This window comes from Phyllobates terribilis, unplaced genomic scaffold (assembly GCF_046119375.1).
Source record: "Phyllobates terribilis strain yellow unplaced genomic scaffold, ASM4611937v1 Scaffold_34__1_contigs__length_13252353, whole genome shotgun sequence".
Classification (NCBI taxonomy): domain Eukaryota; kingdom Metazoa; phylum Chordata; class Amphibia; order Anura; family Dendrobatidae; genus Phyllobates; species Phyllobates terribilis.
This window is the reverse complement of record NW_027362794.1, coordinates 4,432,792-4,452,052: the sequence shown is the minus strand read 5'-3', so window position 1 is coordinate 4,452,052 and position 19,261 is coordinate 4,432,792. Positions and strand designations below refer to the sequence as shown.

The window sequence follows — 19,261 nt, the reverse complement described above, 5'->3', positions numbered from 1 at the left end:
ATTGGTTTCCGACTACGGTGCCACCCAAGGATTCTGAAAAGTCCATTTGTGGAGATGGCCACCTGGACTCCCGTTAAGAAGACATGCTGTCAACCTCTAGATCCCTCACATGCCTGCACTTTTCGGCTTGCTGCTGCTGCAATCCACGCGTTTTAGATCTGCATAACTCCACCTCTTTTAGCACAGTACCCTCAACCCCCGGCTGTTCCCACCCGCCTCAACACCGTTGGAAGGGAGGAGAACCAATTAAGGCGGGGGGGGGGTGTGGAACGAGCAGCTGTCTACCCTTAGCAGGAGGGTTGCTGATTAATTACCTCTCCTGCTGCTGCTGCTGCTGCTGGCTGTCCAGCAGCAGACTGAAGGTGGCTGCTGCTGTGCGCAGGTATATAAAGGCTCAGAGCCTATTATGACACGCGCAGCCAGCGTTCCATTGCCACATTCCGTCTACTGCAGGCGGGATACCTGGATGGCTGAATGTCACTGAGAAGCTCACAGAGACCGCCATAAGCAACAGTTTAAAAAAATGCCACAGACTAATCAACCAAACTTTTTGGGTTGGTTTCTCTTTTATAGTCTGCAGGCATTAAATGAAAGAAGTCAGTGTTCCAGCAGAGGGAGACAACGTTTCAGAAAAGGCATTGTAGCAAACCAAAAAAGAAATTTTAAGCGCAGCAGAGTAACCAGCTCACATACCTGTTAGCTCAGGTGAGTTTAAAAGGCTGCTGTTGATAACAAGGGCATTTGCTAAATAGATGGTGTGTGTGCAACAATATACTGAAAGGTCAATTATATTGTGCAGCTTATCTCACCACCTGTAGTTATTTAGGTGAAAGCTACAAAATGCTTGCCTAATATGTCTGTTTATCCAAAAGGAAGTATAGAGGGAGAGCTAGATAGATAGCATTGCATTACATTACATGGCAATGCAATGCACAGTTGCTGAAGTTGAACCAAAATGAGCTTGTCATCTGGCTTCTGCAACTTTTAACATGAAAAATCCAATGAGGAGAAGAAAAGCAAAGCCAAAGAGTCCATCCCAAAATCCGACAAACAAGCCAAATGAACAAAAAGCATTGAATTCAATTCTTTCTGATTTTAGAAACTGCATTAAAGAAGGGGTGCACCGGTCCTGGAGATACTGCAATACCAGGTCAATGCGTGGAGTGGACAGAGCAAGCTCTTTTTCCATCTCCCTGTTCTAAAAATCCATTTAATATATGGTCCCCAGATAGGGGACGTATCAGATATTAAACTGATAAGAACAGATACTACACTTGATCTTAGCCAAAAGGCCGAGAAGCGATAACCAGAATTGGTTTCCGACTACGGTGCCACCCAAGGATTCTGAAAAGTCCATTTGTGGAGATGGCCACCTGGACTCCCGTTAAGAAGACATGCTGTCAACCTCTAGATCCCTCACATGCCTGCACTTTTCGGCTTGCTGCTGCTGCAATCCACGCGTTTTAGATCTGCATAACTCCACCTCTTTTAGCACAGTACCCTCAACCCCCGGCTGTTCCCACCCGCCTCAACACCGTTGGAAGGGAGGAGAACCAATTAAGGCGGGGGGGGGGGGGTGGAACGAGCAGCTGTCTACCCTTAGCAGGAGGGTTGCTGATTAATTACCTCTCCTGCTGCTGCTGCTGCTGCTGGCTGTCCGGCAGCAGACTGAAGGTGGCTGCTGCTGTGCGCAGGTATATAAAGGCTCAGAGCCTATTATGACACGCGCAGCCAGCGTTCCATTGCCACATTCCGTCTACTGCAGGCGGGATACCTGGATGGCTGAATGTCACTGAGAAGCTCACAGAGACCGCCATAAGCAACAGTTTAAAAGAATGCCACAGACTAATCAACCAAACTTTTTGGGTTGGTTTCTCTTTTATAGTCTGCAGGCATTAAATGAAAGAAGTCAGTGTTCCAGCAGAGGGAGACAACGTTTCAGAAAAGGCATTGTAGCAAACCAAAAAAGAAATTTTAAGCACAGCAGAGTAACCAGCTCACATACCTGTTAGCTCAGGTGAGTTTAAAAGGCTGCTGTTGATAACAAGGGCATTTGCTAAATAGATGGTGTGTGTGCAACAATATACTGAAAGGTCAATTATATTGTGCAGCTTATCTCACCACCTGTAGTTATTTAGGTGAAAGCTCCAAAATGCTTGCCTAATATGTCTGTTTATCCAAAAGGAAGTATAGAGGGAGAGCTAGATAGATAGCATTGCATTACATTACATGGCAATGCAATGCACAGTTGCTGAAGTTGAACCAAAATGAGCTTGTCATCTGGCTTCTGCAACTTTTAACATGAAAAATCCAATGAGGAGAAGAAAAGCAAAGCCAAAGAGTCCATCCCAAAATCCGACAAACAAGCCAAATGAACAAAAAGCATTGAATTCAATTCTTTCTGATTTTAGAAACTGCATTAAAGAAGGGGTGCACCGGTCCTGGAGATACTGCAATACCAGGTCAATGCGTGGAGTGGACAGAGCAAGCTCTTTTTCCATCTCCCTGTTCTAAAAATCCATTTAATATATGGTCCCCAGATAGGGGACGTATCAGATATTAAACTGATAAGAACAGATTTTTTTTTTTTTTTTTTAAAACCATTCAGGTTGTTGTAAACAACAGTATGAAAGTCCGCCAAAACCTTCAAAATAGTTGCTCAACTATAACTCATCATCATGGTTAATCTTTATTCTTTTTATAAATTTATGTTTCCAAAATCAGAGTTAGTATATTTGTGCTATATTACTCTCATGAAGGTACATAAAATTACTGGTACTTTACCAGATGACGCCATTTCATGACCTTCCAAATGCCCTCAGCGTCCAATCCACCACCTCTACTCTTGTCCCATTTATATATAAGGTACAACCTAGATAGAATTAACCGAATACAGTCATTAATAGGTACAGTTTTTCTTTTGAACAAAGCCAGGTTTCTCACATCCCAAAGGCTTTCCATGACACACACCATTATTAACCACAAAATCCTTTCATTCACCTTTCCACATGCACCAATACCAAACATAGCCACTCTCCAGTTAATATAACTCACACCTGCTAATTCCTTACATAGACCACCCACACCTTTCCACACACTATATGCATAATCACAATCCCACATCACATGTCTCACAGTCTCACTCGCTCCACACCCTTCTCTTGGACATACATTCGTTCTGATCAAATCTCTTCTCTTTTGCACATCTCTCACAGGCAGTATATCATGCAAAGCCATCCACACCACATCCTTCTGTTTATTCGACATACCATGCGTACCCAATTTTTCCCATGCATCCGCCACTTCATTAAATCTTAAATCATTAATATTACATTCAATCTCATTTGCTCTCATTTTTCCCATCACCGCTTTTGGTTTCTCAAACTCACACATAGACACAGCCAGCAAATCATTCTTTCTAACAAACCTTTCAATCACCTCATACCACACAGGACATTTAAAAGCCACAGGCACACTTCCATCTTTTTTCACCCAGCATAACCCATACAACATCCATCCAGCCATATATCGCAACATATATGCACCTTTGTTCTTTTTACCCATTAGCACTACCACCGTTTTAATATAATTAAGGCTCAGGAATATTTCAATATCAGGAAAATTCAGACCACCATTCTGATATGTTTTGTATAAATATTCTCTCTTTAATTTTTCCATTTTACTCCCCCAAAAAAAAGTAAAAATTAATTTTTGTACTCTTTTTATTTTTTTGTATGGGGACGGAAAGACCCCAGCAGCATAAAGTAATATTGGAAGTATTACTGCCTTAATTATAAGTACCTTTCCATTCAATGTCAACTCACGCATTCGCCAAAAATTCAGTTTCTTCTCTATCCGTAACCCACACTCATCCCAACTTTCAGTACCCTTCAGATCATCATTCAGCAATATACCCAAGACTTTAATCGGCCCTTCCATACATGTCACACCATCCATCTTAATCCTACTATCACCAAAACACTTAAAACAACATTTATCCCAGTTTACCCTAAAAGCAGACGCACCACAGAAAAAATCCAATAATAACTTCACTCTACTCATAGACGCAATACTCTCACTCACAATCACCACATCATCCATATATCCCAGCACCTTGACATTCATTCCTTTACTCCCAGGTATTAGCATTCCTCTTATCGCTTTCTCTCTCCTAATCATACATAACAAAGGTTCAATCACACTAACAAACAAAACAGGGGAGAGAGGGCACCCCTGTCTGACACCTGATTTAATCAGGAATTTATCACACAACCAACCATTCACTAAAACTTCACTCGTCACATCATCATACAAACATCTCACACCATCTAGGAACTTCTTAGGGAAACCCATTTTTTCTAACACTTCAAACATAAACACATGCGACACTCTATCAAACGCCTTCTCAAAATCTAAAGCCAACAACATACACTTCTGCTTTCTATCTCTACAGTCACCCAGCACATCTCTCAACAACAACAGATTATCACTTATACATCTCCCAGGCACAGCACACACTTGATCATCCTTGACAACCTTCCCAATCACTTCACGCATACGGTTTGCTAAAATCTTGCTATACACCTTGTAGTCGGAATTTAGAAGCGTTATTGGCCTCCAATTCCCCAGTTTTTTCTTTTCACCTTTTTTATAGATTAACACAACCACACCTTCTTTCATAGATTCACACAGTTCTCCATTCTCCCACATATACTTACATACTTCCGTCAGATCCGCACCCATGCACTCCCACGCTTTCACATACAACTCTACTGGTATACCATCTTTACCCGGTGTTTTGTTTTTCTGAGCACTGAACACCACCTTTCTCACTTCATCCAGAATCACATCCTCACACAAGTTCTCACATTCATCATTATCCAATTTATCTTCCAAGCTACCTAACACTTCACCCATCAAACCAGAATCAATCCATTTATCCCCATACAGTCTACTATAGAAACCATTCACCTCCTCAATCACACCCTCTCCAGTTATACTCACATCATTCTCATCCAGTAATTCATCCATATCCGTTTTTTTTCCATTCATTTTTTTGAAAAAGTATCTGGTACATTTTTCGTTTTTTTCCAGGTGTTCTATTTTGGTTCTGTACATTATTTCTTTCCCCTTTTTCTCAATCACACGTTTTAACTCATTCTTTGCTTCCACTAACAAATCACTCACATCAATCCCAGACATACTGCATTTTTTCAACCATTCAATCCTCATATTTAATTCTTTGAATTTATTTCTATATATGGCGGCTTTCTTGTAGCCCCATTTTCTGAAAAATTTTTGGATTTCTTGCTTCACCCAATCCCACCATTCTAACACACATGCAAACCTGTTTTTATAGTATCCCCACCTTTCATACTTCTTTTTAAACTCACTCATCACTCTTTCATCCTCTAGCAACCTCACATTCAGCTTCCATACACCCCTCCCATGCACAAAGCTCCCTTTCTGTCTGAACATACCCCTCAAACACTCGTGGTCCGAGAAGGGGACCGCACACTGCTTAAAACTAATGCACTCCAGATTTTTGGAGAAAAGCATCCTGTCAATACGTGATTCGATCCCCCCTCTGTCCGCCCTATATGTAGGTGGTGGATTGTCCGACCTTAAAGTAGCGGCATCTGAAAAAGAAAAATCTGAAATTAAATGGGATAATTTTTTCCCGGTTACATCACCGGTTTCATCCGTAACACAATTAAAGTCACCAACAAAAATGGTAGGAATCTTTCCTGGCAAAAATAACTGAACCTTTTCCAAGAGAGCAAGACGCTCCTCTTTTCCGGTAGGACTATAGATGTTAACTATTCTTACCCGCCACCCCCTATATTTCACTATGGCAATAATGCACCTCCCCACCTCCACCACTGTGTAGCTGTCCATGCTGCACTCTGCATTCCCCAGCAGGATCCCCACACCATCGTTCTTATTTACATTAGACCCAGACCAGATGTGCTGTCCATGAGGCCAGTCCTGATCGTCCGGCACTTCTGATAATCCGCACTCCTGCAGGCAGTAAATGTCTGCTCCCAATGATCTGATATACCTGAGCACAGTACACCTGCGTCCTTTAGATTTCATCTGCCTCACATTTAAGGATAGGACATTAAGTGAAGCTTTGGAAGCCATATCAGAACTTTCTTATGGAGATTTCTACATGTCCCCCATTTCTGTATCAGCCTTGTCCTTCTGGGGGCTGGCAGCCGGACTGGTAACAGGTGAGGGCAGGAACCCCCTCTAAAAAATCGCAATCAGGGGAGAAAACCAAGTCTGGATAAGCCCGCTCACTCATGGGACTTTCACTGCCCTCATCTGCATAATGATAAGCGAGGCGGGGTTTCTTCACAGCATTCCCCCTGGTCTCTTCAGAGGACCTTGCTGCTGCTGTGAAATCCCCCTGCTCCTTTATTTCACACTTAGTGCCACTGGCACTGACACTCTGCTCCTCCTCATCATCTGCCTGCAGCTTGTCCCAGGAGACATGGGGCGTTCTGCTCAGTGCCTCCTCCACATCTCCTTCACCACAGGCAGACACAAGTACTGGGAGCTGCTCGCTGAGCTCCATGTCTAGCTCCGCCCCCTCCAACGTCACTGGCTCCGTAGCTCCGCCTCCCGCTCTCACTGCAGATACAGAGGCTGCTGCTGGAGCGCTCTGAGTCACAGGGACGGCAGCACTCACAGGTGTGAGATTCAGCAGCTGATTGCCTGAGGGCAGCTGATTACCTGCAGCTGAGGAGGCAAGTAACTCTTCGCTGACAATGGAGTCAGCTCCATGAGGTCGGCTCTGCTGCAGAGCATTGCTACCAGGCATTACAGGGCTGGCAGAGGCAACCTGGGCATACAGCCTGGCTCCACCAGTGCGTGCCCTGCAATCCCTGTACACATGTCCAGACTCCCCACAGCCATTACATACAACAGGGTTGGGGCAGTCCTTTGCACGGTGCCCAGGTAGATTACATTTTCTGCAGAGCATTGCTTCAGGGCAGTTCTCCTGCATGTGGCCATAGGAGTTACATTTGCGGCAGTAAAAGGGGGCTTCAGGGAAAAATAAATATCCATTATTCCTGCCAATGCTGAAATTTAAAGGGGGATAGTGGAAACCCCCAGGGCCCTGAGGGTCTATCCCAAAACGGACAAAGAACTTGTGCTTCCCAGTCCACAGTCCAGACTCCATGCTAACTACTCTGTGGGCATACTGTACATAGGAACAATGTCTTTTAAGGAAATCCGCTATTTCTTCCAGGGGGACAAAGGGATTATGCATGAAAACCACTAAGGGTATGTCCCCTCTGGAATAAAGGACTGTGAAAGTAAGTCCTGAAAGCAAGTCATTGTCAGCATTTTCCCTGAGGGCTCTGTACAGGTTCTGGCATGCACCAACAGAAGAAAAAACAAGCACATACCGTCCCTCTCTCCTGAATTCCTGCAGGCATACGATCTCCTCCTTCTTTACCTTCAGTATGTCATAAAGCACCATATTGACCAGGTATCCCAATGAAAAATGCATTCTCTTCTCCTGCGCGACCTCGATCCTGAAACCATTACGGACCCAGGCATCCCCGGTCCCTGCGAAGTGGACAACTACTCCCATCCTTTCCAGGTTCACCTTCTCTCTCCACCACTCCTTTTAGTAAAGCATAGCTGTACTAGCCTTTAAATGACCAGACCAGGCATACTGCACTTGATCTTAGCCAAAAGGCCGAGAAGCGATAACCAGAATTGGTTTCCGACTACGGTGCCACACAAGGATTCTGAAAAGTCCATTTGTGGAGATGGCCACCTGGACTCCCGTTAAGAAGACATGCTGTCAACCTCTAGATCCCTCACATGCCTGCACTTTTCGGCTTGCTGCTGCTGCAATCCACGCGTTTTAGATCTGCATAACTCCACCTCTTTTAGCACAGTACCCTCAACCCCCGGCTGTTCCCACCCGCCTCAACACCGTTGGAAGGGAGGAGAACCAATTAAGGCGGGGGGGGGGGGGGGGTGGAACGAGCAGCTGTCTACCCTTAGCAGGAGGGTTGCTGATTAATTACCTCTCCTGCTGCTGCTGCTGCTGGCTGTCCAGCAGCAGACTGAAGGTGGCTGCTGCTGTGCGCAGGTATATAAAGGCTCAGAGCCTATTATGACACGCGCAGCCAGCGTTCCATTGCCACATTCCGTCTACTGCAGGCGGGATACCTGGATGGCTGAATGTCACTGAGAAGCTCACAGAGACCGCCATAAGCAACAGTTTAAAAGAATGCCACAGACTAATCAACCAAACTTTTTGGGTTGGTTTCTCTTTTATAGTCTGCAGGCATTAAATGAAAGAAGTCAGTGTTCCAGCAGAGGGAGACAACGTTTCAGAAAAGGCATTGTAGCAAACCAAAAAAGAAATTTTAAGCGCAGCAGAGTAACCAGCTCACATACCTGTTAGCTCAGGTGAGTTTAAAAGGCTGCTGTTGATAACAAGGGCATTTGCTAAATAGATGGTGTGTGTGCAACAATATACTGAAAGGTCAATTATATTGTGCAGCTTATCTCACCACCTGTAGTTATTTAGGTGAAAGCTCCAAAATGCTTGCCTAATATGTCTGTTTATCCAAAAGGAAGTATAGAGGGAGAGCTAGATAGATAGCATTGCATTACATTACATGGCAATGCAATGCACAGTTGCTGAAGTTGAACCAAAATGAGCTTGTCATCTGGCTTCTGCAACTTTTAACATGAAAAATCCAATGAGGAGAAGAAAAGCAAAGCCAAAGAGTCCATCCCAAAATCAGACAAACAAGCCAAATGAACAAAAAGCATTGAATTCAATTCTTTCTGATTTTAGAAACTGCATTAAAGAAGGGGTGCACCGGTCCTGGAGATACTGCAAGACCAGGTCAATGCGTGGAGTGGACAGAGCAAGCTCTTTTTCCATCTCCCTGTTCTAAAAATCCATTTAATATATGGTCCCCAGATAGGGGACGTATCAGATATTAAACTGATAAGAACAGATACTACACTTGATCTTAGCCAAAAGGCCGAGAAGCGATAACCAGAATTGGTTTCCGACTACGGTGCCACCCAAGGATTCTGAAAAGTCCATTTGTGGAGATGGCCACCTGGACTCCCGTTAAGAAGACATGCTGTCAACCTCTAGATCCCTCACATGCCTGCACTTTTCGGCTTGCTGCTGCTGCAATCCACGCGTTTTAGATCTGCATAACTCCACCTCTTTTAGCACAGTACCCTCAACCCCCGGCTGTTCCCACCCGCCTCAACACCGTTGGAAGGGAGGAGAACCAATTAAGGCGGGGGGGGGGGGGGTGGAACGAGCAGCTGTCTACCCTTAGCAGGAGGGTTGCTGATTAATTACCTCTCCTGCTGCTGCTGCTGGCTGTCCAGCAGCAGACTGAAGGTGGCTGCTGCTGTGCGCAGGTATATAAAGGCTCAGAGCCTATTATGACACGCGCAGCCAGCGTTCCATTGCCACATTCCGTCTACTGCAGGCGGGATACCTGGATGGCTGAATGTCACTGAGAAGCTCACAGAGACCGCCATAAGCAACAGTTTAAAAGAATGCCACAGACTAATCAACCAAACTTTTTGGGTTGGTTTCTCTTTTATAGTCTGCAGGCATTAAATGAAAGAAGTCAGTGTTCCAGCAGAGGGAGACAACGTTTCAGAAAAGGCATTGTAGCAAACCAAAAAAGAAATTTTAAGCGCAGCAGAGTAACCAGCTCACATACCTGTTAGCTCAGGTGAGTTTAAAAGGCTGCTGTTGATAACAAGGGCATTTGCTAAATAGATGGTGTGTGTGCAACAATATACTGAAAGGTCAATTATATTGTGCAGCTTATCTCACCACCTGTAGTTATTTAGGTGAAAGCTCCAAAATGCTTGCCTAATATGTCTGTTTATCCAAAAGGAAGTATAGAGGGAGAGCTAGATAGATAGCATTGCATTACATTACATGGCAATGCAATGCACAGTTGCTGAAGTTGAACCAAAATGAGCTTGTCATCTGGCTTCTGCAACTTTTAACATGAAAAATCCAATGAGGAGAAGAAAAGCAAAGCCAAAGAGTCCATCCCAAAATCCGACAAACAAGCCAAATGAACAAAAAGCATTGAATTCAATTATTTCTGATTTTAGAAACTGCATTAAAGAAGGGGTGCACCGGTCCTGGAGATACTGCAATACCAGGTCAATGCGTGGAGTGGACAGAGCAAGCTCTTTTTCCATCTCCCTGTTCTAAAAATCCATTTAATATATGGTCCCCAGATAGGGGACGTATCAGATATTAAACTGATAAGAACAGATACTACACTTGATCTTAGCCAAAAGGCCGAGAAGCGATAACCAGAATTGGTTTCCGACTACGGTGCCACCCAAGGATTCTGAAAAGTCCGTTTGTGGAGATGGCCACCTGGACTCCCGTTAAGAAGACATGCTGTCAACCTCTAGATCCCTCACATGCCTGCACTTTTCGGCTTGCTGCTGCTGCAATCCACGCGTTTTAGATCTGCATAACTCCACCTCTTTTAGCACAGTACCCTCAACCCCCGGCTGTTCCCACCCGCCTCAACACCGTTGGAAGGGAGGAGAACCAATTAAGGCGGGGGGGGGAAGCGGAACGAGCAGCTGTCTACCCTTAGGAGGAGGGTTGCTGATTAATTACCTCTCCTGCTGCTGCTGCTGGCTGTCCAGCAGCAGACTGAAGGTGGCTGCTGCTGTGCGCAGGTATATAAAGGCTCAGAGCCTATTATGACACGCGCAGCCAGCGTTCCATTGCCACATTCCGTCTACTGCAGGCGGGATACCTGGATGGCTGAATGTCACTGAGAAGCTCACAGAGACCGCCATAAGCAACAGTTTAAAAGAATGCCACAGACTAATCAACCAAACTTTTTGGGTTGGTTTCTCTTTTATAGTCTGCAGGCATTAAATGAAAGAAGTCAGTGTTCCAGCAGAGGGAGACAACGTTTCAGAAAAGGCATTGTAGCAAACCAAAAAAGAAATTTTAAGCGCAGCAGAGTAACCAGCTCACATACCTGTTAGCTCAGGTGAGTTTAAAAGGCTGCTGTTGATAACAAGGGCATTTGCTAAATAGATGGTGTGTGTGCAACAATATACTGAAAGGTCAATTATATTGTGCAGCTTATCTCACCACCTGTAGTTATTTAGGTGAAAGCTCCAAAATGCTTGCCTAATATGTCTGTTTATCCAAAAGGAAGTATAGAGGGAGAGCTAGATAGATAGCATTGCATTACATTACATGGCAATGCAATGCACAGTTGCTGAAGTTGAACCAAAATGAGCTTGTCATCTGGCTTCTGCAACTTTTAACATGAAAAATCCAATGAGGAGAAGAAAAGCAAAGCCAAAGAGTCCATCCCAAAATCCGACAAACAAGCCAAATGAACAAAAAGCATTGAATTCAATTCTTTCTGATTTTAGAAACTGCATTAAAGAAGGGGTGCACCGGTCCTGGAGATACTGCAATACCAGGTCAATGCGTGGAGTGGACAGAGCAAGCTCTTTTTCCATCTCCCTGTTCTAAAAATCCATTTAATATATGGTCCCCAGATAGGGGACGTATCAGATATTAAACTGATAAGAACAGATACTACACTTGATCTTAGCCAAAAGGCCGAGAAGCGATAACCAGAATTGGTTTCCGACTACGGTGCCACCCAAGGATTCTGAAAAGTCCATTTGTGGAGATGGCCACCTGGACTCCCGTTAAGAAGACATGCTGTCAACCTCTAGATCCCTCACATGCCTGCACTTTTCGGCTTGCTGCTGCTGCAATCCACGCGTTTTAGATCTGCATAACTCCACCTCTTTTAGCACAGTACCCTCAACCCCCGGCTGTTCCCACCCGCCTCAACACCGTTGGAAGGGAGGAGAACCAATTAAGGCGGGGGGGGGGGGGTGGAACGAGCAGCTGTCTACCCTTAGCAGGAGGGTTGCTGATTAATTACCTCTCCTGCTGCTGCTGCTGCTGGCTGTCCAGCAGCAGACTGAAGGTGGCTGCTGCTGTGCGCAGGTATATAAAGGCTCAGAGCCTATTATGACACGCGCAGCCAGCGTTCCATTGCCACATTCCGTCTACTGCAGGCGGGATACCTGGATGGCTGAATGTCACTGAGAAGCTCACAGAGACCGCCATAAGCAACAGTTTAAAAGAATGCCACAGACTAATCAACCAAACTTTTTGGGTTGGTTTCTCTTTTATAGTCTGCAGGCATTAAATGAAAGAAGTCAGTGTTCCAGCAGAGGGAGACAACGTTTCAGAAAAGGCATTGTAGCAAACCAAAAAAGAAATTTTAAGCGCAGCAGAGTAACCAGCTCACATACCTGTTAGCTCAGGTGAGTTTAAAAGGCTGCTGTTGATAACAAGGGCATTTGCTAAATAGATGGTGTGTGTGCAACAATATACTGAAAGGTCAATTATATTGTGCAGCTTATCTCACCACCTGTAGTTATTTAGGTGAAAGCTCCAAAATGCTTGCCTAATATGTCTGTTTATCCAAAAGGAAGTATAGAGGGAGAGCTAGATAGATAGCATTGCATTACATTACATGGCAATGCAATGCACAGTTGCTGAAGTTGAACCAAAATGAGCTTGTCATCTGGCTTCTGCAACTTTTAACATGAAAAATCCAATGAGGAGAAGAAAAGCAAAGCCAAAGAGTCCATCCCAAAATCCGACAAACAAGCCAAATGAACAAAAAGCATTGAATTCAATTCTTTCTGATTTTAGAAACTGCATTAAAGAAGGGGTGCACCGGTCCTGGAGATACTGCAATACCAGGTCAATGCGTGGAGTGGACAGAGCAAGCTCTTTTTCCATCTCCCTGTTCTAAAAATCCATTTAATATATGGTCCCCAGATAGGGGACGTATCAGATATTAAACTGATAAGAACAGATACTACACTTGATCTTAGCCAAAAGGCCGAGAAGCGATAACCAGAATTGGTTTCCGACTACGGTGCCACCCAAGGATTCTGAAAAGTCCATTTGTGGAGATGGCCACCTGGACTCCCGTTAAGAAGACATGCTGTCAACCTCTAGATCCCTCACATGCCTGCACTTTTCGGCTTGCTGCTGCTGCAATCCACGCGTTTTAGATCTGCATAACTCCACCTCTTTTAGCACAGTACCCTCAACCCCCGGCTGTTCCCACCCGCCTCAACACCGTTGGAAGGGAGTAGAACCAATTAAGGCCGGGGGGGGGGGGTGGAACGAGCAGCTGTCTACCCTTAGCAGGAGGGTTGCTGATTAATTACCTCTCCTGCTGCTGCTGCTGCTGGCTGTCCAGCAGTAGACTGAAGGTGGCTGCTGCTGTGCGCAGGTATATAAAGGCTCAGAGCCTATTATGACACGCGCAGCCAGCGTTCCATTGCCACATTCCGTCTACTGCAGGCGGGATACCTGGATGGCTGAATGTCACTGAGAAGCTCACAGAGACCGCCATAAGCAACAGTTTAAAAGAATGCCACAGACTAATCAACCAAACTTTTTGGGTTGGTTTCTCTTTTATAGTCTGCAGGCATTAAATGAAAGAAGTCAGTGTTCCAGCAGAGGGAGACAACGTTTCAGAAAAGGCATTGTAGCAAACCAAAAAAGAAATTTTAAGCGCAGCAGAGTAACCAGCTCACATACCTGTTAGCTCAGGTGAGTTTAAAAGGCTGCTGTTGATAACAAGGACATTTGCTAAATAGATGGTGTGTGTGCAACAATATACTGAAAGGTCAATTATATTGTGCAGCTTATCTCACCACCTGTAGTTATTTAGGTGAAAGCTCCAAAATGCTTGCCTAATATGTCTGTTTATCCAAAAGGAAGTATAGAGGGAGAGCTAGATAGATAGCATTGCATTACATTACATGGCAATGCAATGCACAGTTGCTGAAGTTGAACCAAAATGAGCTTGTCATCTGGCTTCTGCAACTTTTAACATGAAAAATCCAATGAGGAGAAGAAAAGCAAAGCCAAAGAGTCCATCCCAAAATCCGACAAACAAGCCAAATGAACAAAAAGCATTGAATTCAATTCTTTCTGATTTTAGAAACTGCATTAAAGAAGGGGTGCACCGGTCCTGGAGATACTGCAATACCAGGTCAATGCGTGGAGTGGACAGAGCAAGCTCTTTTTCCATCTCCCTGTTCTAAAAATCCATTTAATATATGGTCCCCAGATAGGGGACGTATCAGATATTAAACTGATAAGAACAGATACTACACTTGATCTTAGCCAAAAGGCCGAGAAGCGATAACCAGAATTGGTTTCCGACTACGGTGCCACCCAAGGATTCTGAAAAGTCCATTTGTGGAGATGGCCACCTGGACTCCCGTTAAGAAGACATGCTGTCAACCTCTAGATCCCTCACATGCCTGCACTTTTCGGCTTGCTGCTGCTGCAATCCACGCGTTTTAGATCTGCATAACTCCACCTCTTTTAGCACAGTACCCTCAACCCCCGGCTGTTCCCACCCGCCTCAACACCGTTGGAAGGGAGGAGAACCAATTAAGGCGGGGGGGGGGGGGGTGGAACGAGCAGCTGTCTACCCTTAGCAGGAGGGTTGCTGATTAATTACCTCTCCTGCTGCTGCTGCTGCTGGCTGTCCAGCAGCAGACTGAAGGTGGCTGCTGCTGTGCGCAGGTATATAAAGGCTCAGAGCCTATTATGACACGCGCAGCCAGCGTTCCATTGCCACATTCCGTCTACTGCAGGCGGGATACCTGGATGGCTGAATGTCACTGAGAAGCTCACAGAGACCGCCATAAGCAACAGTTTAAAAGAATGCCACAGACTAATCAACCAAACTTTTTGGGTTGGTTTCTCTTTTATAGTCTGCAGGCATTAAATGAAAGAAGTCAGTGTTCCAGCAGAGGGAGACAACGTTTCAGAAAAGGCATTGTAGCAAACCAAAAAAGAAATTTTAAGCGCAGCAGAGTAACCAGCTCACATACCTGTTAGCTCAGGTGAGTTTAAAAGGCTGCTGTTGATAACAAGGGCATTTGCTAAATAGATGGTGTGTGTGCAACAATATACTGAAAGGTCAATTATATTGTGCAGCTTATCTCACCACCTGTAGTTATTTAGGTGAAAGCTCCAAAATGCTTGCCTAATATGTCTGTTTATCCAAAAGGAAGTATAGAGGGAGAGCTAGATAGATAGCATTGCATTACATTACATGGCAATGCAATGCACAGTTGCTGAAGTTGAACCAAAATGAGCTTGTCATCTGGCTTCTGCAACTTTTAACATGAAAAATCCAATGAGGAGAAGAAAAGCAAAGCCAAAGAGTCCATCCCAAAATCCGACAAACAAGCCAAATGAACAAAAAGCATTGAATTCAATTCTTTCTGATTTTAGAAACTGCATTAAAGAAGGGGTGCACCGGTCCTGGAGATACTGCAATACCAGGTCAATGCGTGGAGTGGACAGAGCAAGCTCTTTTTCCATCTCCCTGTTCTAAAAATCCATTTAATATATGGTCCCCAGATAGGGGACGTATCAGATATTAAACTGATAAGAACAGATACTACACTTGATCTTAGCCAAAAGGCCGAGAAGCGATAACCAGAATTGGTTTCCGACTACGGTGCCACCCAAGGATTCTGAAAAGTCCATTTGTGGAGATGGCCACCTGGACTCCCGTTAAGAAGACATGCTGTCAACCTCTAGATCCCTCACATGCCTGCACTTTTCGGCTTGCTGCTGCTGCAATCCACGCGTTTTAGATCTGCATAACTCCACCTCTTTTAGCACAGTACCCTCAACCCCCGGCTGTTCCCACCCGCCTCAACACCGTTGGAAGGGAGTAGAACCAATTAAGGCCGGGGGGGGGGGGTGGAACGAGCAGCTGTCTACCCTTAGCAGGAGGGTTGCTGATTAATTACCTCTCCTGCTGCTGCTGCTGCTGGCTGTCCAGCAGTAGACTGAAGGTGGCTGCTGCTGTGCGCAGGTATATAAAGGCTCAGAGCCTATTATGACACGCGCAGCCAGCGTTCCATTGCCACATTCCGTCTACTGCAGGCGGGATACCTGGATGGCTGAATGTCACTGAGAAGCTCACAGAGACCGCCATAAGCAACAGTTTAAAAGAATGCCACAGACTAATCAACCAAACTTTTTGGGTTGGTTTCTCTTTTATAGTCTGCAGGCATTAAATGAAAGAAGTCAGTGTTCCAGCAGAGGGAGACAACGTTTCAGAAAAGGCATTGTAGCAAACCAAAAAAGAAATTTTAAGCGCAGCAGAGTAACCAGCTCACATACCTGTTAGCTCAGGTGAGTTTAAAAGGCTGCTGTTGATAACAAGGACATTTGCTAAATAGATGGTGTGTGTGCAACAATATACTGAAAGGTCAATTATATTGTGCAGCTTATCTCACCACCTGTAGTTATTTAGGTGAAAGCTCCAAAATGCTTGCCTAATATGTCTGTTTATCCAAAAGGAAGTATAGAGGGAGAGCTAGATAGATAGCATTGCATTACATTACATGGCAATGCAATGCACAGTTGCTGAAGTTGAACCAAAATGAGCTTGTCATCTGGCTTCTGCAACTTTTAACATGAAAAATCCAATGAGGAGAAGAAAAGCAAAGCCAAAGAGTCCATCCCAAAATCCGACAAACAAGCCAAATGAACAAAAAGCATTGAATTCAATTCTTTCTGATTTTAGAAACTGCATTAAAGAAGGGGTGCACCGGTCCTGGAGATACTGCAATACCAGGTCAATGCGTGGAGTGGACAGAGCAAGCTCTTTTTCCATCTCCCTGTTCTAAAAATCCATTTAATATATGGTCCCCAGATAGGGGACGTATCAGATATTAAACTGATAAGAACAGATACTACACTTGATCTTAGCCAAAAGGCCGAGAAGCGATAACCAGAATTGGTTTCCGACTACGGTGCCACCCAAGGATTCTGAAAAGTCCATTTGTGGAGATGGCCACCTGGACTCCCGTTAAGAAGACATGCTGTCAACCTCTAGATCCCTCACATGCCTGCACTTTTCGGCTTGCTGCTGCTGCAATCCACGCGTTTTAGATCTGCATAACTCCACCTCTTTTAGCACAGTACCCTCAACCCCCGGCTGTTCCCACCCACCTCAACACCGTTGGAAGGGAGGAGAACCAATTAAGGCGGGGGGGGGGGGGGGGGTGGAACGAGCAGCTGTCTACCCTTAGCAGGAGGGTTGCTGATTAATTACCTCTCCTGCTGCTGCTGCTGCTGGCTGTCCAGCAGCAGACTGAAGGTGGCTGCTGCTGTGCGCAGGTATATAAAGGCTCAGAGCCTATTATGACACGCGCAGCCAGCGTTCCATTGCCACATTCCGTCTACTGCAGGCGGGATACCTGGATGGCTGAATGTCACTGAGAAGCTCACAGAGACCGCCATAAGCAACAGTTTAAAAGAATGCCACAGACTAATCAACCAAACTTTTTGGGTTGGTTTCTCTTTTATAGTCTGCAGGCATTAAATGAAAGAAGTCAGTGTTCCAGCAGAGGGAGACAACGTTTCAGAAAAGGCATTGTAGCAAACCAAAAAAGAAATTTTAAGCGCAGCAGAGTAACCAGCTCACATACCTGTTAGCTCAGGTGAGTTTAAAAGGCTGCTGTTGATAACAAGGGCATTTGCTAAATAGATGGTGTGTGTGCAACAATATACTGAAAGGTCAATTATATTGTGCAGCTTATCTCACCACCTGTAGTTATTTAGGTGAAAGCTCCAAAATGCTTGCCTAATATGTCTGTTTATCCAAAAGGAAGTATAGAGGGAGAGCTAGATAGATAGCATTGCATTACATTACATGGCAATGCAATGCACAGTTGCTGAAGTTGAACCAAAATGAGCTTGTCATCTGGCTTCTGCAACTTTTAACATGAAAAATCCAATGAGGAGAAGAAAAGCAAAGCCAAAGAGTCCATCCCAAAATCCGACAAACAAGCCAAATGAACAAAAAGCATTGAATTCAATTCTTTCTGATTTTAGAAACTGCATTAAAGAAGGGGTGCACCGGTCCTGGAGATACTGCAATACCAGGTCAATGCGTGGAGTGGACAGAGCAAGCTCTTTTTCCATCTCCCTGTTCTAAAAATCCATTTAATATATGGTCCCCAGATAGGGGACGTATCAGATATTAAACTGATAAGAACAGATACTACACTTGATCTTAGCCAAAAGGCCGAGAAGCGATAACCAGAATTGGTTTCCGACTACGGTGCCACCCAAGGATTCTGAAAAGTCCATTTGTGGAGATGGCCACCTGGACTCCCGTTAAGAAGACATGCTGTCAACCTCTAGATCCCTCACATGCCTGCACTTTTCGGCTTGCTGCTGCTGCAATCCACGCGTTTTAGATCTGCATAACTCCACCTCTTTTAGCACAGTACCCTCAACCCCCGGCTGTTCCCACCCGCCTCAACACCGTTGGAAGGGAGGAGAACCAATTAAGGCCGGGGGGGGGGGGTGGAACGAGCAGCTGTCTACCCTTAGCAGGAGGGTTGCTGATTAATTACCTCTCCTGCTGCTGCTGCTGCTATCTGTCCAGCAGTAGACTGAAGGTGGCTGCTGCTGTGCGCAGGTATATAAAGGCTCAGAGCCTATTATGACACGCGCAGCCAGCGTTCCATTGCCACATTCCGTCTACTGCAGGCGGGATACCTGGATGGCTGAATGTCACTGAGAAGCTCACAGAGACCGCCATAAGCAACAGTTTAAAAGAATGCCACAGACTAATCAACCAAACTTTTTGGGTTGGTTTCTCTTTTATAGTCTGCAGGCATTAAATGAAAGAAGTCAGTGTTCCAGCAGAGGGAGACAACGTTTCAGAAAAGGCATTGTAGCAAACCAAAAAAGAAATTTTAAGCGCAGCAGAGTAACCAGCTCACATACCTGTTAGCTCAGGTGAGTTTAAAAGGCTGCTGTTGATAACAAGGGCATTTGCTAAATAGATGGTGTGTGTGCAACAATATACTGAAAGGTCAATTATATTGTGCAGCTTATCTCACCACCTGTAGTTATTTAGGTGAAAGCTCCAAAATGCTTGCCTAATATGTCTGTTTATCCAAAAGGAAGTATAGAGGGAGAGCTAGATAGATAGCATTGCATTACATTACATGGCAATGCAATGCACAGTTGCTGAAGTTGAACCAAAATGAGCTTGTCATCTGGCTTCTGCAACTTTTAACATGAAAAATCCAATGAGGAGAAGAAAAGCAAAGCCAAAGAGTCCATCCCAAAATCCGACAAACAAGC

At 44.9% G+C, this 19,261-nt stretch overlaps 9 non-coding genes and 1 pseudogene across 9 annotated transcripts; all 10 read right to left on the bottom strand.

Annotated features, from left to right (window-relative positions):
- Positions 1 to 1,113: 1,113 nt before the first annotated feature.
- On the bottom strand, positions 1,114 to 1,304 carry LOC141181070 (U2 spliceosomal RNA). Its single transcript, XR_012256682.1, has one exon. It is a non-coding gene; the product is annotated as a U2 spliceosomal RNA (small nuclear RNA).
- Positions 1,305 to 2,425: 1,121 nt separating this feature from the next.
- LOC141181977 (U2 spliceosomal RNA) lies at positions 2,426 to 2,604 on the bottom strand (annotated as a pseudogene).
- A 6,243-nt stretch (positions 2,605 to 8,847) lies between these two features.
- On the bottom strand, positions 8,848 to 9,038 carry LOC141181502 (U2 spliceosomal RNA). The gene has a single exon (XR_012257072.1). It is a non-coding gene; the product is annotated as a U2 spliceosomal RNA (small nuclear RNA).
- A 1,116-nt stretch (positions 9,039 to 10,154) lies between these two features.
- On the bottom strand, positions 10,155 to 10,345 carry LOC141181069 (U2 spliceosomal RNA). The gene has a single exon (XR_012256681.1). It is a non-coding gene; the product is annotated as a U2 spliceosomal RNA (small nuclear RNA).
- Positions 10,346 to 11,459: 1,114 nt separating this feature from the next.
- LOC141181068 (U2 spliceosomal RNA) lies at positions 11,460 to 11,650 on the bottom strand. Its single transcript, XR_012256680.1, has one exon. It is a non-coding gene; the product is annotated as a U2 spliceosomal RNA (small nuclear RNA).
- Positions 11,651 to 12,768: 1,118 nt separating this feature from the next.
- Positions 12,769 to 12,959, bottom strand: LOC141181065 (U2 spliceosomal RNA). The gene has a single exon (XR_012256678.1). It is a non-coding gene; the product is annotated as a U2 spliceosomal RNA (small nuclear RNA).
- Positions 12,960 to 14,077: 1,118 nt separating this feature from the next.
- LOC141181064 (U2 spliceosomal RNA) lies at positions 14,078 to 14,268 on the bottom strand. Its single transcript, XR_012256677.1, has one exon. It is a non-coding gene; the product is annotated as a U2 spliceosomal RNA (small nuclear RNA).
- Positions 14,269 to 15,387: 1,119 nt separating this feature from the next.
- LOC141181063 (U2 spliceosomal RNA) lies at positions 15,388 to 15,578 on the bottom strand. Its single transcript, XR_012256676.1, has one exon. It is a non-coding gene; the product is annotated as a U2 spliceosomal RNA (small nuclear RNA).
- Positions 15,579 to 16,696: 1,118 nt separating this feature from the next.
- On the bottom strand, positions 16,697 to 16,887 carry LOC141181062 (U2 spliceosomal RNA). The gene has a single exon (XR_012256675.1). It is a non-coding gene; the product is annotated as a U2 spliceosomal RNA (small nuclear RNA).
- A 1,122-nt stretch (positions 16,888 to 18,009) lies between these two features.
- Positions 18,010 to 18,200, bottom strand: LOC141181061 (U2 spliceosomal RNA). The gene has a single exon (XR_012256674.1). It is a non-coding gene; the product is annotated as a U2 spliceosomal RNA (small nuclear RNA).
- Positions 18,201 to 19,261: the final 1,061 nt, after the last annotated feature.